Source organism: Mirounga leonina, unplaced genomic scaffold, assembly GCF_011800145.1.
Source record: "Mirounga leonina isolate KUSES-001 unplaced genomic scaffold, KU_Mleo_1.0 Mir_150, whole genome shotgun sequence".
NCBI classification, from domain to species: domain Eukaryota; kingdom Metazoa; phylum Chordata; class Mammalia; order Carnivora; family Phocidae; genus Mirounga; species Mirounga leonina.
This window is the reverse complement of record NW_023270374.1, coordinates 9292786-9309311: the sequence shown is the minus strand read 5'-3', so window position 1 is coordinate 9309311 and position 16526 is coordinate 9292786. Positions and strand designations below refer to the sequence as shown.

General features: G+C 40.0%; 1 protein-coding gene across 1 annotated transcript in view; it reads left to right on the top strand.

Moving 5' to 3' along the window:
* MACROD2 (mono-ADP ribosylhydrolase 2) overlaps nt 1–16526 on the top strand; it is a 1406961-nt gene that overhangs the window by 1376253 nt on the left and 14182 nt on the right. The window lies entirely within an intron of this gene.

Genomic DNA, 16526 nt, shown 5'->3' with positions numbered 1-16526 from the left:
CTGATCTCATAGCCTTCTGAATGACACTCCTTAGCTCTCCAAGGACTGGTTCCTGTTGTCTCTCTGGCCACCTCCCTTGAACTCTAAACATCAGCCATCTTGAACTGCAGCAATAACAGCTAGCTGGTCCTTTCACTGGCCACACATCCTCTTCTCTGAGCCTCTGTGCCTCCAACTCTTCCCATGCTCCTATCCTCTTGGCCATTCCCATTCAAACTTTGGGCTCAGTTGCGATGTGACTTAGTAGAGAAACATCTCCCTGAAACCACTTCCTATCTCTCCCTCAAGATTGGGTAAGATGCCCTCTACTAACCCAGAATAATTCTTATCACTTGGGATTTCAATCACTTGAGTCTCTGGAAGACAGAGACTGTATTTACATAGTTGCTTCCTGGTTTTCCATAAAGAGCCTGGCACATGGTAGATATTTAATGAATGTCTCCTAAGTAATTAATTTAAAGTGGCTTAATAGATGCTCAGTGGGTGCTTATAGACGAGAATGTTGATTGTACCATACTTTGGCCAGAATTTGTTATTAAGTCTAATATGCTCACTCTTTCTTAATTAAGTACTGCACCAAAACTATAGCCAAGAACTTTACCTCTGAATACAAGAGGGCTGCATACAAGTGGGACTGGAGTGAAGCAAACCTATCCGCATCACCAGAAAATGAAGTCAAAGCCCCACTCTGGTCACGGAGGCCCATCTTTTTTATATACATAAGTCTGCAAGTCTTCATTCCATGTGATTTTACATATGTAATTTACATAATAAATAGGAAAATAAAGAAGCTCAGTATTTGAGGTATAATCCAATTACATTGTTTAGAAAACAAAGAAAGTAAAGCTTTCTGGTGCTGGTAGGACACAGAGATCTCTCAGTAGCTTGATCGTTGGATGAATCAGTCCTCTCTATTCCTGTGAGTGCCTCTGCCATGACTCATTCTGATGGACTGATTTTTAAGTGAAAATGATAAACTCAGAGGATGTGCTCTTAAAAATATATAGCAACACCCTTCACAAGGGTATGACGATAAGTAATATTAGCCTCCAAAAGTTAAGACAATTCCTCATGTGGGATGCCTGGGTGGCTCAGTCATTAAGCGTCTGCCTTCAGCTCAGGTCATGATCCCAGGGTCCTGGGATGGAGCTCCACATCGGGCTCCCTGCTCCATGGGAAACCTGCTTCTCCCTCTCCCTCTCCCCCTGCTTGTGTTCCCTCTCTCGCTGTGTCTCTCTCTGTCAAATAAATAAAATCTTTTTTTAAAAAAAGACAATTCCTCATGTAAAGAACACGAGCAGCAGCAACTGTTGCCACCCCAGGTCTTCTCCTCACCTGTGCTCTTGATGATCTCAAGATCCCTTTGTCTAGTGCTGCCCCAGGGTCTTCTCCTCACCTGTGCTCTTGATGATCTCATGATCCCTTTGTTTAGTGGACTTTGTCTTATCCGCTACTTCCCTCTCTCTCTCCCCAGGGGCTGTCTTCTCAGTCTGTAATCAATCATGACCACTGCTCCCATTGCCAAAAACATGCCCAAATAACAGCTGTGCCATTTGGGTTCTCTGTGAAATAGACAGGTAAACGGTTGGGGTGAAAAGATCTACTGTGGAAGAAGGTATTCGAAAGTCAAAGAGAGGAAGCAGAGTTGCCCAGGAGACACAGAGAGGTGACGTCACTGGGCTAAACCTGCAAAGCTGGTGAGTGGCAGAACCAGGATTGAAATCCCGCAAATCTGGCCCCAGAATCCATGTGCATAACCACAGTCTGTACTGCCTAGGTCTTCTCCTTGCCCTGAAAGATCATGCATTTTATTATTACTCAAATCATAACTTTTCATAATTATTTATTATGGGCCAAACACTCCACTAAGTGCTCCATTATTATACACTACGTATTTGTGATGTATGAGTCACTTTGCACCTTTTATGTATTAGAAACCTGCATCTCCATGAGGTTAAATAACATGCCCAGAATCATTCAGCAAGTAAGTAGCAGAATCAAAATTCACACTTCAAATCCATGCTCGCAACCCTGATGCCACAGTCCTTCATACTGTCATTGCCTTTGCATTAGGAGAGAGCTCCATTCATCCTTGTAATCACATAACTGAACAAATTACAGACATTGAATAAGAATTTGCCAAATGAATGAATGAATTCCAGAATTTCTGTCTGAAATTATGGAATTATCACCTTTTAAGAAGGACATGTTATTGAGATAATACTATTTCTAATGTTTCAGTTATCTTTTAAAAAATATTTGCCATAGCTCTTATGCTATGAATAAAATTTCTACTAGTCAATACATTAAGCACACATTCTAGAAGAGGCCCAGGAACCTTAAAGATGCTGTTTTCATGAAAAACCATGGAAAAGCAGATAATTCTGAAACTTCCTTGCATGCAGGAATCCCTGGGGAAGATGTATTAAAATGCAGATGAGCAGGCCCTACCAGCCACAGATTCCTATTTGATAGATTTGATAAGAAGCCTAGAAATGCACATTTTATAATAATCTCCAAGTGAGTCTACTGCAGTTGGTCCATGGACCACATTTTGAAAAATTCAGGTGAATCACTGGTGCTACCATTAGCTCATCAACCTCTATGTCACCTATGAGAAATCCGAAAAAACAAATAGCTTTTCCAGAGGGTAATATTACCCCTGGAACACAACTGTTTGATGTCCATTATCTCCTAGAATGATTTTTAGAACTATATGATAAGACCTGAGACCCATAGCATGACACATGTATGTGCCAAATCAGTTTAGTTGGATTAGGGTGGACAGAACATTTCATTAACTATTTAAAACTTTATACAGATGGGGGGTGGGGGAGATGAGCTAATGACTCATTTTGTATATTCAGTGTGTTTATGTCATCCCAGCAGAGTTTTATTTTTCTTTAATAATATATCATTGAAATTAAGATACCTTCAATTATAAGAATTACTCTTCCATTAACTATTCTATTAACTATCACTATCACGTCCATTAACTATCAGTAAGAAAAAAATCCCCAAATGGAGAATTCAGTGTAAGTCAACAAAGAACTACACCCTTGGGTGAGGTTAAAGGAGAAATAGGGGACAGTGCCTTAATTCGTGTCCCTCCAAAAGCAGATCCTGATCCAGATCTTGGGTGCAAGTAGTTTATTTGGGGGATGGTCCCTAGAAGCACAAGCAAAGGAGTAGGGAAATGAGATAGGAGGGAAAGAACCAATGAAGTCTGGGTCATGAGCAGATTACTACTATGAGAAAATGGGCTTGGTCCCACTGAGGCCCCTTTGAGGAACTGGGTAGAGCACACCACAGAATCTCTGCATGGAAGGACAGGGAAGCTGGGGCATTATCCAATGGCTCCCTTCCTTCATTGGTTGAGGATCAGTCACCCCTGGGCTTGTTAGATCCCCAGCACTTTTTAGTGAAGAGCAGGTAATAAGCAAATGATTCTCAGACTTCCATATGCACAGGACCCCTGCACTGTCCTATGCCCGGGCTGAACAAGCTATCTGAGCACTGCTAGTAGAGAAGCAGAGAGATGCTTCAAGGGGGAGAAGCTGTCCAAGTACCCTGGGCTACTGTGTCCACTGCGGCGGCAGGGGAACTCAGAGGTGGCCTGGGGGGGATGGCCTTGGCTCCAACATTATCTGCTCCAAAAAGCCAGGAGACTTGGGTATCTTACCTTTGGCATTGATGGAAGTAGATTTAAAAAAAGAAGTCTCCCTTAAGAACTTGAATCACGAACCGGTGCTAATCCCGCAGGTTTGTGTCCCAAATTCATACCCCAGTGTGGTCCATAGAAACCACAGGCAAGGAATTTAATTTAACTGATCTCCGGTTGGTAATGTTGTCCAGTGACTAACAAGCAAATGTAAATCCTCTGTCTGAACTTGGCTTCAATCCAGGTTAATAGCAATCGTAGAGCCATTGATTATTCAATTCATCTCAACTTCCCAGATGTTAAAACATAAGGGAAAAAAAAATGTGTCCTCAAATCAATGAAATACAGTAGTAGCAATTTAGCCACAAAATAGATGCAACCTCTTTCCTGCATAATAAAACCTTAAGGAGCACCCCTCCACTTTCCCCCAACACACACACACACACACACACACACATACACATACACACACACACACACACGACTACCACCACCACCACATTTCTAATAGAGGTTTCTTTGTAATGGAAGACACACACTTACTACTATATGAAAACACATCTTCTTTCCTTCTCCATGGTTTACAACCACACAAATAATCGATGTTCTATTGAAATCAGTCAAATAGCAACTGGATTAAATCCAACAAAACCAGAAATCTGAAATTGGAGGGCAGCTTTTAGTATAACTGTGCCCATTTACCAAAGGAGGCCACCGGGCAGGGGGAATGTTCCTGCTTCTTGATGCATTATTTTGGACTTTCTAAAAAAATTTACAAGCAAAAAAGTCTATATAATTCTGTAAATTGAACGAAATTAACTTCAAAAAGCCTGATCTTCAGGCTTTTATCTGACAATCACATATAGACTAGTCTGCACTTTTTTTTAAGAAAAGCATTGTGGCCTGAGATCAATAAATCAAAATTGGGTTGCCTCCTCCTCAAAGGTGAATTGTTATCTTGCTGAAGAAGTTATGTGACAGGATCTCTAGTCTGGTACAATACATGAACAAAAAAAAAGGATTAAGATTCCTTTGAGTGAAAGGGAAATTCGGGATGTTATTTTTCCTACTATGAAAGAGTTTCTTGAATTGTCTCCTAGAACAAGAGATTAAATGTCAAGTGATAAAGCAGGGCCAAGGTCCATTATTTGGTGTCCTCAAAGCCCATTCTCTCACTGGAGTTGCTGTTTCCACACAGGGAATGAAGTCAGCTTGACAACTACAGAAGGAGTACCTATGACAGTCTGAGAAAAGAGGCAAAAAGGCAGCCAGAGGGCTAGGGATCTCTTGGTTGTCAAAATTCTGGGACAAGCAAGGCGTTCCTGACTATAGGAGAGACCAGGATGCCTTAGTCAAGATCATCAACTAGACAAAAGCAAAATTCAGCAGTCAGGAGTCAATCAAGCTGTAAAGCAACAGGCCAGTTAAGATGCTCAGCATCCATGGGTTCAAGAAGAGGACTGGGCAGCCCAGTGATGTCAGCCCCAGGAAACTAGTGCTACAGCATGAATCCAGGGAGACTCTTGAAGCCTGGAGAATGACATCATCACAGACCCAAACACTGTTGATTGACCATCCCCTTTAGTCCCAGGGCCTTCGGATCCTCTGGTGCCCAAGAAGGCCATGAAACTTACATTGCTCACGTTTAGAATCTTCTCCCTAAATTCCGTCATGCACTTCTAACCCCAAGGGTAGGAGTTCCAGAGTGACATTAACCTGGTCTTCCAGATTAAAGAGTATACAGAATGAGCCTATCTTTAAAAGGATAATCAAACCACCAAGCTTGAAGTCTGAAATATCTGGCAGAGAAACATGGCCCATGCTCCAGGGCCCTGCAGACCCTGTGGGAGGGGAGAGCCTTAGCACACCATCATTTCTACCGAGGCTACTGCCACTGAGCACAGAGAAGTCCCTGGCATCTGACAGGGACTTATTTTCTTCACTGTGAGTAAGTTTGTGCTACCTTCCCCCACCCAAGCCATCTTAGGGATGTGAAAGACATTCAAGTCCATTGCCTTCAAATGGATTAGCATCCCAAATTCCAGTCTTATTTCAGCTTTCTCACCACTGTCACTAGCGTCGGGCGAAGTATTAGAAACATCCCGGGAGTGGAGTTAGGAGAAATTTTAGTTCTCACGTCATAGTTGGGTGGCCTGGGGCAACCGTGCCACTTCTCTGAGTCCCATATCCACATCTGTGAAAAGGTTTGGTTGAACTAGTATATGGTCAAAGGTCTTTTTTATTCCTTGAGGAATGCAGTCCTATTCAGACAACAAGAAGTAACATAGACCTACAACCTAAAAGGGGAATAAAGCCCCTCTTAAACAGAAGAAGTTGGCAAGCATAACATTGACTTCTCACAGGTGACTTTGAATTCTCTTTAGTAAAAGCCTTCTGACTGAGTTTAATAGCAGTTACATATTTAGTGGTTATGGCCTAGACATTCTTTTAGGGTGCATGTGTGTGTGTGTGTGCGTGCGTGTTTGCTCTGGTAGTGACAAACACTCAGAAGGCATAAAAATGAGTGTATTCATTAAAAAAAAAGGCATAAATATGGTTAAATCCAAAGAAACTCAAAGATTTAGATTCAGGTATCTGTAATAGGGCTTCGTGAAGAAAAGCTGAATGGAAAATGGGTTTGAGTTTAATACCAGGTATGTTTGAAAACTTTTCCTAGTAGGAAAAATAGTATCTTTTTTTTTTTTTTTTGAAGCTAAAAGAATTGGTGTTAGGGGCCAAGACCAGAAATGGAATTATTGTAGCAGAACTGAACGTACTTACTTACAGTTCAGAGCCTCTGATAACCATCCTCTGGTGCTTCTGTAAATCTGCTAGTTATTTCTTGGATGTAGCTTTCTTCCTGGGTATAGATTTCTAGTACTTTGGTCATGGACAAATGTGATGCACTAAGTCTTATTAAATGTTCAGAATAAATTGTGCTATTTAGGAAAATGTAACATACAAAAAGGGCAAAATCTAGTGGAAATAATTAAGGAGTCTATAATTAAGGATACATAGGATTAAATTATTCTTTGACTCAAGAGCTATATACTAATTGTGCAGGATTTCAACCAACAGTCAGAGGCACTTTCTTTCAGGAGCCTTAGGTATATGATGAAGTTTCTAAGAAGCCAGCTTTGGTTATTGCCAGCAGTAAGTTCCTTCCTTATGAAAGATTCCAAATAAAGAACCATTGAAAAGCCCAAAGTTACCCCACTGTGCTCCTTGCATAGTTAAAACCCTATTAGAGTGAAAGAATCAAGAAACTCCTCTGGAAAAAATATGTATCTCCGTGTTCACTAGGACCCTGCTGTGTGCAGATTTATCTGGTTGCTGTAGAGAAACAAAGTTGTGTGATGGTGCGTGGGGGAGTTTGAGAGACACCCAATTTGTATTATTCCTGCTGGAAGGACCCTAATCTGAGACCAGCACCGGCAGCCCCTGGCTCAGAAGAGCCTCCTTGTAGTCTCCATTCCTGCCGGGTCCTGGAGGGGGTGGGGAATGCATAATGAGGCCGAATGAGAATTAGATGCTTACCTGGGGACTGGAAAAGGGAAAGAAAAAGCCAGACTTGTAGAATGTGATCAGCATCTAGCTCAGTTAAGCCAAACATGACAACCATGACATGGCTGTGATCATGTACAGAGAAACTTGAGCTGCCTTTTAGAATTTGTGGGAGCAGCACAACCAGCAGGGGGCCGGGGGTGGGGTGGTGGAGAAAGAGTAAAAAGGGAGCGGCCTAAGGTAGTCTGGCTAAAGATGTGAAAAGCTGAGTCCTTCAGATGTTTTATAGACAAGAGCTATTTCTACCTATCCAAATGCTTAGCATGGGTGCAAAGCATCTGAAACTGATTCAGCCATCGGGCTCCAGCTTACATGCCATCTGCTTGTGCTCCAAGATTTTTCTTTACTCCCTTCAGAAAAGGTGAATCACTCTCTCCTTTGTGCCTCTGCAGTTCTTGGTAATAACATCACTTAGCTTGCAAGCAGTTAACTACCCCCTTCCCCACCCTCCCCGTCTCTTTGTAGCTCTCTCTCTCTCTCTCAGTCTCTCTCTCTTTCTTTCTCAACTAGCTTGTGAACTTCATGAAGGCAGCAATATACCTCATTCATTTTGTCCCTCAGCCCATGGTAGGCACTGAAATATCTGGTGGCTTTTTTTTTTTTTTTTTTTTTTTTGCTTTTCTTACTAAATATTGGGTTTTTCTGTAGAGTAGTTATTTGGACAATAACCAATGATGAATTTCCAAACCATTCTCAAATGACTGTATGGAGACACATCCTCTGGTAGAACATAAAAGAATTTGTGTACATCATGATCTCATGCCCACCCCCAATTCCTGCCACTGCCTTTCATCTCCTACTAAAGACAGCTTCTGATTTTGATTAGAATAGAATATTCCCAATTAATACATGAAGAAGTGTGTTGCCATGGAAAGGGTATCTTGTAGAAACATGTGAATTCTCCACCTGCGTGACCCTGTCAGCTTAATCATTCATTATTTGACTGTGGAGAGGGAGCCATGGGTGTATGTGTACAATGTTTGTCCAAGTGATCAAAAGAGGTAGTATGGTCAAGTAGCAGCTTTAGCATGGAGGTTTTTGGGAGGAAGTAGATTAGGTAAGGGACAGATGGTTTATAATTATACCTTTGTCCCAAAGAAGTATGAACTAAATAGAAATCAAGTATATCAGTCTGCTCAAGCTGCCATACCATAGTACCATAGATAAATAATGGAAATTAATTTTCTTAGCGTTCTAGAGGCTGGGAAGTCCCAAGTTCAAGGTGTTGGCCAATTTGATTTCTGGTGGGAGCTCTCTTTCTGGCTTGTAGATGGCCTCCTTCTCACTGTGTCCTCACATGACAGAGATCTCTCTCTCTCTTTGTCTTTCTCTTCTTATAAGGCCACAGCCCTATCAGATTAGGGCCTCAACATTCTTTAACCACAGTTATCTCCAGAAACGCCCTATCTCCAAATATAGTTACATCGGGGATTGGAGCTCCAACATATGAATTTGGAGGGACATAAACTTTCAGGCTATAACATCAAGTCTATAATCAGGACTGTCATTTGATAAATACTCCTAAAACCAGCTGCTGACAAAGGTTAAGTGTGTGTGACATGTGTAGGGAATACTCAGTCACACAAATCAAAGCAGTCTGTGCACCTAGTCTTGGGTTTAAGATGACGGTGTGAAGTCAGATTTCAAACCTCACTCTCCCCCAAGTAACAATACGAAAGGAGATAAATAAAATAAACAAAGGAAGAACACCAACAAAATCAGTAATCAGACAAAAGAATGAACTGGTATCTAACAAAAGAAAAGGTACATTTTCAGAAATGCTGAAAGCATGAGCCTGGTGTTGCTCCAGCCTACCCCCTAAATCTACTAGGCTCAGAAATAACCCTGAATAGGATCTTACTAGCTACCATTTACCTTCCCAACTGGGAGAGGAGCAGCCCAAAGGAAATTTCCACAAAAGTATATAGTCAGCCATGAACACCTTTTATTCCTCCCTTCCCTGAAGAGACAGGAAAACCCTCTGTAATTCTCCATTTCAATTATCTCCTGCTGGGAGTAAAATGGGAGAAGAAAAGCAGACCAGTAACAAAAGCCTAGAACTAATTACCTCTAGCAGAAACCAGGAATTTCACCAAATAGAAAACAAAAGAGAAAATCGGTAAGGCAAGATCTTGAGGCGTCTGGGTGGCCCAGTTGGTTAAGCATCTGACTTAGGCTCAGGTAGTGATCTCAGGGTCCTGGGATCCAGCCCAGTGTAGACTGCACCCCCACCCACTCAGCGGGGAATCTACCTCCCCCTCTCCTTCTGTCCCTCCCCGACCCCTGTTCAGTAATCTCTCTCAAGTAAATAGATGAAATCTTTAAAAAAGATAAAATCTTCTGAGTGTGCAAGAAGCAAGGAGGAGGAGCTTGAGAGCCCCTAGTGAAGCCTCCATGAAGAAGGACTTGCCCTCCCTATCCAAGGAGTCTGTGTAGCGTTCTTGTGGAGTTTATTCCCTGGTTTGGGAGGCTGAGACAAAAACAAAAACAAACACACAAACAGAAACAGCAAAAGAGAATAGAAAAGCTCCAAGATGGTCTGCCTGTCTATCTCTCTGTCTCTCTCTCTCTTTTGCTTGAGAAATCCAGAATAACTAATGCGGTAAAAAGCTCTGGCTACTTTGCCCCTCCTAAAGAAAGTCCTCAAAAGAAAACACTCTTCTAGGTAGCTGCTGAAGGACCAACAGGCCATAGATATTTTGAGAAAGAAGAAGCATGTTAGTGAATACGTGTTACACATCTCGCCCTGCAAGCACTCAGAAGCCATGACAGAGAGGAGGAAGGTAGGAAGCCAGTGAGCATGCAAGCCAGCAAAACACAGATGAAGAAGCTATTGTGGAACAAAGCATAACTCCAGACAAAGATTAAAATTCCCTATAACAGGTATAAAAGAACATTAAAAGAACATTAAAGATCTTGAAGTTAAGGTGATAAAATGGCATAATGATCTGAAATGTAAGCATGAAGGAAACACGTTTTCAACCATTAGTAAAATAAATCAATTAAGAACAGCAAAGATCAAGTTACTGACAAAGAAAAAAGGCTTGAGATGATCACAGTGAAAAAGAACACAGAAACCCTAAAACAATTCGAGAAAAAATTGTATATAGAAGAGAGAGGGAATAAATTGTTCTATGTGGGAACAGGTGGTATCCCTGAAATATAGAAGTCAACATATAGAAGAGAAAACTCCCTAAAATGAAGGGAAAACTGATGATCTAATGGGCAGACCATGTTCCAAAAAATCAATACAGAAATCTCCCCACAGAACACATCTTTAACAAATTAATTAATTTAATTAACATTAATAAATAAATTAAAGAATCAATATGTGTTTAAAAAAACTAGGCACAAATCAAGCTCATGACTTTATAGCTATGATTGCCATGGGACAAAATTAAGAAGCAATGTCAGGATTGAGTCGATTAAAATGTATGATTAAGAGAGGTAGGGGCGCCTGGGTGACTCAGTCGTTAAGCGTCTGCCTTCAGCTCAGGTCATGATCCCAGGGTCCTGGGATCAAGCCCCGCATCGGGCTCCCTGCTTGGCGGGAAGCCTGCTTCTCCCTCTCTCACTCCCCCTGCTTGTGTTCCTGCGGTTGCTATCTCTCTCTGTCAAATAAATAAATAAAATCTTTAAAAAAAAAAAAAAAGAGAGGTAACTATCACCATAATAATGTGGCATAGCAAGCCATCTTCAATCTTATGGGCTTAGAACAATAATCAGCTATCTTTTGTTCATGGATATGAGAATCAACTACATTTAGTGTGGGTTCGGAAGGAAGCCAGGCTGTGAGTTGAATCCAGGTCCTACTCTCCTTGGATCAACTGCTCCCTAAAGCATGTTCCTCTTAGGGTAAAAGTCAGGAGTATGAGAGGCCAAACCCCAACTATACAAATGTATTTCAAGTCTCTGTTTGACTCATGTCTCCTAATATCCCAATGGCCAAAGGAAATTCCCTGGCCAAGTCCAATGTCAAGGGACAGTGACATAGACTCCCGTGATGGTAGAAGATAGGAAATGAACATTTCTGAATAATTATCTAATCCACCACATTAATGGTAAGGTTGGAAGATAGATAAGGCAAAAGTTGTCAAGATGGTTCAAGAATACCACCTTAATTTGGGTCAATATCAACCACTCTAAATCCAGACAGGCCCTGCTTTCTATGGTTGTCATGACACCTATGTAACTACATACTCTGAGAAATAATTATTTGTCATTCTATTTGTTGCATGGATTTTATTGTCAATACAAATCTCAAAAGAAAAAGTTGAAGGATCCTCCAACATCTCTCCATGTTTATGTATTAAAAATCTGGTTAAGGGCGCCTGGGTGGCTCAGTTGGTTAAGCGACTGCCTTCAGCTCAGGTCATGATCCCAGGGTCCTGGGATCGAGTCCTGCATCGGGCTCCCTGCTCTGCAGGGAGCCTGCTTCTCCCTCTCCCACTCCCCCTGCTTGTGTTCCCTCTCTCGCTGTGTCTCTCTCTGTCAAATAAATAAATAAAATCTTTTAAAAAAAAAAAAAATCTGGTTAAGGGTGCCTGGGTGGCTCAGTTGGTTAAGCGACTGCCTTCAGCTTGGGTCATGATCCTGGAGTCCCGGGATCGAGTCCCACATCGGGCTCCCTGCTCAGCAGGGGGTCTGCTTCTCCCTCTGCCCTCTTCCCTCTCGTGCTCTCTGTCTCTCATTCTCTCTCTCTCAAATAAATAAATAAAATCTTTAAAAAAAAAAATCTGGTTAACTGCATTCTATGAGCATCTCAGTATCTTTTCTTTATGATGAGACCTGCTTAATTTATTACTTTTTATGTAATACAACTGACCTACAAAAGGTTTGGAGGAGGACAGTTGCTGTTGGTAATTGAAAATGAAAAAGGTACTGAATGTCCCAGACACTTTCTATTTTAGCATCTTTCATCTCCTGCTAGGAGCCCTGAAATGTACCTCTTGTTTGTGTTCCAAGCAGTAGCAATCAAAGTGGGGGGAGGGACAGGCAGACTGGAATAAACAAGCTGTAGAGGCCATTTTTGTTTTGATCATATTCTGTTGTCTATATGAAATGGACTCATTTCTCTGGGGCACTCAGTTACATTGCCCAGGAGGGTAAAAGCTGATAGGATAATACCAGTTCCACACCACACACATCAGAGTAACAAAGGTCTGTCATTCCTCTCCCTCTTCCCAAATACATCACACACAAACACACACACACACACTTGCACAACTCACTGCACACAGTCCTATATTCATACCATATGCACATATCCTGCATACTCATGATATTAAATTAATTAATAATGTCTATCAAACACACTTTGTGTTTTGGAAGCAGATCTGACAGATGATGCTGCTGCTTGAATGAAGCAATATAGAGAGCTACAACTTTGATTTCTGTTTTTATCTCTCTGTGTCATGGATCTCAAACCTGCCATTGCATCTCATGCTAATTTGTGCTGATATGGTGACATAATCTGAGATTTCTCATATGAATGTTTTGTATTACAAAATAATAAGGTTCAAAAGACAAAACGTAAGGCAAGCACCTTAAATGTTCACTATTTTTTGATCTGCCTTTTGGGTTTTGCTTTCTTCAACTTCTTCCTTTGTCTCTCACTCAATTCTTAATCATTTTCATTGAGCATTGTTTAATTGACTAGCATCCTGCCTATTGATAAAAAGTTCTCCATGATGCCACAGGGGTTTCTCCAAAGTAATATCACCAAGGGTTATTATCATTGATGGTAATGACCTTGAAAGAGATTTCACGAAAGAATCAGCCACAGGTACCTTTAGATCCCATTACAAAAAACAACCCTGAAGGGAAAGTAAGGGAAGTAATGTTTAGTGTCAGGTCAATTAATTTCCCTTTCAGAGTAATCATTTCTTATAAAAAATAACAATACTGTTATGTGTTAATTAGTTCTGATGGTGTCTCAGAGAGTTAAACAAGGAGTTAAGACATTTTATAAGTTAGACAAGGAGTTAGAACATTCTGTAGTCATTTTAATAATGAAAAAGCCAAGGTAAAAGTCATTCAAAAAATTGACTAACAAAATATCCTCTTATGACATATTTGTTTGTGTCTTGCCCATTTTCTATTGGGTTCCCTGTCTCTCCTCTGTTATTTTGTATATTTGTTTCTTTTTATTCAGTGCAGGAATCAGTAATATATATCACAAATATCTTCTTCCACTCTGGCTTATTTTTTACTTTCTTAATGTTAAGTGTGTTTCCATAAATCAATGATGCTAACTTTAGTGTTGTCCAGATTATCAGTCTCTTCCCTGATGGTTATTGTTTTGTTTTTCCTGTGTAAGAAATTTTTGCCTAATGATGTGAAGGTTTTTTCCAAGTTACCTTTCACACTTAGTTCTAAAATTTACCTGTAATTGATTTTTGAGTATGGTGAAAACTATTCCTTCAGTGTAGGTCTACTGTTTTTGTCCCTGAACAAATTATGATTCTTCTTACCTGAAATTATTTTATTTCAAATTCAAATTTGAAAGGCACTTTTGTTTGGTATGAAATTTTACACTGGTGATCTTTCATTTAGCACTTTGAAGATGCCATTGCATTGTTTCTGCCTTCCATTATTTTTGCTGAGAAGGCATCTGTAAGTCCTGTCATTGCTATTTTGATGTACACTAGATAATTTTATATTTTTTCTTTAACATTGGTTTTCAGCAGTTTTACGACTGGCCTGACTGAAATTTGCTTTGCATTAATTCTGCTTGGAGATCAGAGCACTTTTAAAACAGTAGTTTGATATCCCATTAATTTGGGGAAATTAGCCATTATATCTTAAATATTGCTTTTGCCACATTACACTATGTGGCATAATATGTGGCATCATATGTCTACTAACTCTTTTCTATATTTTTCATCTGTACTTTATATTTTCTTCTAATCTAGTTTTCAGTTTACTAATCCCTTCTTTGGCTGTGTCTAATGGCTGCCAAATGCACCTACTGAGTTAATAACTTCAATTATAGTATATTTTCCAGTTCTGGAATTTACGTCTGACATTTTAATTTTTATTTTATTTTATTTATTTTACTTTTTTTTAAGATTTTATTTATTTGAGAGAGAGAGAATGAGAGAGAGCGAGTACATGAGAGGGGGGAGGGTCAGAGGGAGAAGCAGACTCCCTGCCAAGCAGGGAGCCCAATGCGGGACTCGATCCCGGGACTCCAGGATCATGACCTGAGCCAAAGGCAGTCGCTTAACCAATTGAGCCACCCAGGCGCCCCATGTCTGACATTTTAAATAGTGTCTAGTTATCTGATAAACTTTTTTGCCATGGAAATTCCCCAAATTGGCATCTAATTCTTAAACATATTAATCACTATTTTAAAATTCTGTCTATGATATCTAGATCTCTAACATGTCTCTATATGTTGTCTTATTCTCTTGGTTTTCAGTGATTAGTTCTTGTTCTTCTGGAATGCCAGGTAATTTTTTATTGAGTGCTGGACACTGTGTGTGAATAACTGTAGAGATAGCTTGAGGCTCTGGGTGGTTTTATCTCATTTTGGAAAGGATTTATTTTTGCTTCTGACAGGCCAGTAGGATTGAGCAGAGCACTGCCATATAATCAGGGATTGAATTGATTAAAAACAGGACTTCAGTTTTTTTAAGAGCTGGTCTATATCAAGTTCATCCTTGCCCCCAGAATATAGCCCTTCAGATGCCCAGAAAAGACTTGAGATGCTTTTCTAGGCACCTCTTCCTTGGTTAGCCCTGATCTCCACGTTTTGCCCCTCCCCGCCCCTCAGGCCTCATAAGACATCTGGAGGCTCTGTTCAACTTGTTGGCACATGTGGAATGTCAGACTCAGCATTTTATACCTCCTCAAGCTTGTGCTGTATTGATGGCTCTCTACTGAGTGAAAATAGTTTCTTAAATAATCTCTCCAGTGTTTCTAACTGTTACTGGTAGAAGGGTTAGTCTACATCATGATAATTCACCTTAGGCTGAATTCCCTTTCTCAGTGTAATTTCAATTTGCATTTCTTTCATTATGAGCAAAGTGAATCATCTTTCACATGACTACAGGCCATTTTTATTTATTTATTTTTTTATGAACTGTCTGTTAAATTTCTTGCTCAACTTTCTACCCAGAATCTCTTTTTTAGAAGTACTTTAAATATTAAAGATATTAACCCTTCATCTATAATAAAAGGTGTAAGTATTTTTCCTCAATTTATAATATTCTTCTTCTAAACATTTCTTATGGTGTTTTTTCCATCCAAAAACTTATTATGTTTATATAAAATCAAATATTTCCATTTTTTCCTTATTCTATTTTGAAGCATAATTAACCAAGATTTCCTGCTCTGAGGCTTAGAGAAATCCATCAGTGATCTCATCTGTAATTGTGCCTAGAGGAATGTGTTGATGAGAAATTGAAAATGGTCCACTTTCTACAATTGGTGGAGTGAGAAAGAATATGATATGGTTTTAAGTCCAGTTGGAAGGTTCAAGTTTTATTTTCCCTTTCCAAACCTCATCCTCAGGAACTAATGAAAACAACTTATGGGCACAGTTACTTTCACTTGTAGGCTTGGGATCAATCGGTCATTTCTTTTCTTCTGTTATCCTTTTCCTGATTTCTCTCATCTACCTTCATCTCATCAAAGTTACTTCTACACTGACATCTCGCAAATACCCACATGCCTATTCACAATTTGCTTCCTCAGGACTGGATGCAAAAGCTTGTTTGGCATCACCACTTATGTGGCTCTACACTTCAGACTTCAAATCTAAAATGGCTTTCTTCATCTTCCCCCACTCTGTTTGTTTTATATGTCTTCAAGTACTAACCTTCCTACCGTTCATCCACCAGGGTTCAGAGATTGGTCATCTTTGAGTCCTACTTCATGATTGTCAGCTTCAGTAAATCATTGCCAAGAGTGCAAGTTCTGTCTTTGAAGATACCTTCCTTTGAAGAGATTATAAACTGGAACTTTACCATCCTTGCTTCATCCTCACCAACAGCACACCAAATTTAACATGCTCCGAGCTCAATAAGTACTCATGTAATGAAAATACACCCAACCTTCCACTTTAAAAAAGTATAAGAAATAATAAAAATTTTGAAGTTATGGATTGCCAGACCTTTATCTGTATCTATATTTGTAAATGTCCTTGGTCTTCAAGTTGTGAAAATGTAATAGATATTTATCTAAGATGGAAGATGTTATTGTCCTTTAGGCTATCTGGGAAATTTCTCACAATAAGAAAAAACAACCCACTTACTACTACATTGAAGCATGTTGTATAGCTTCAGCCACAGTAAAT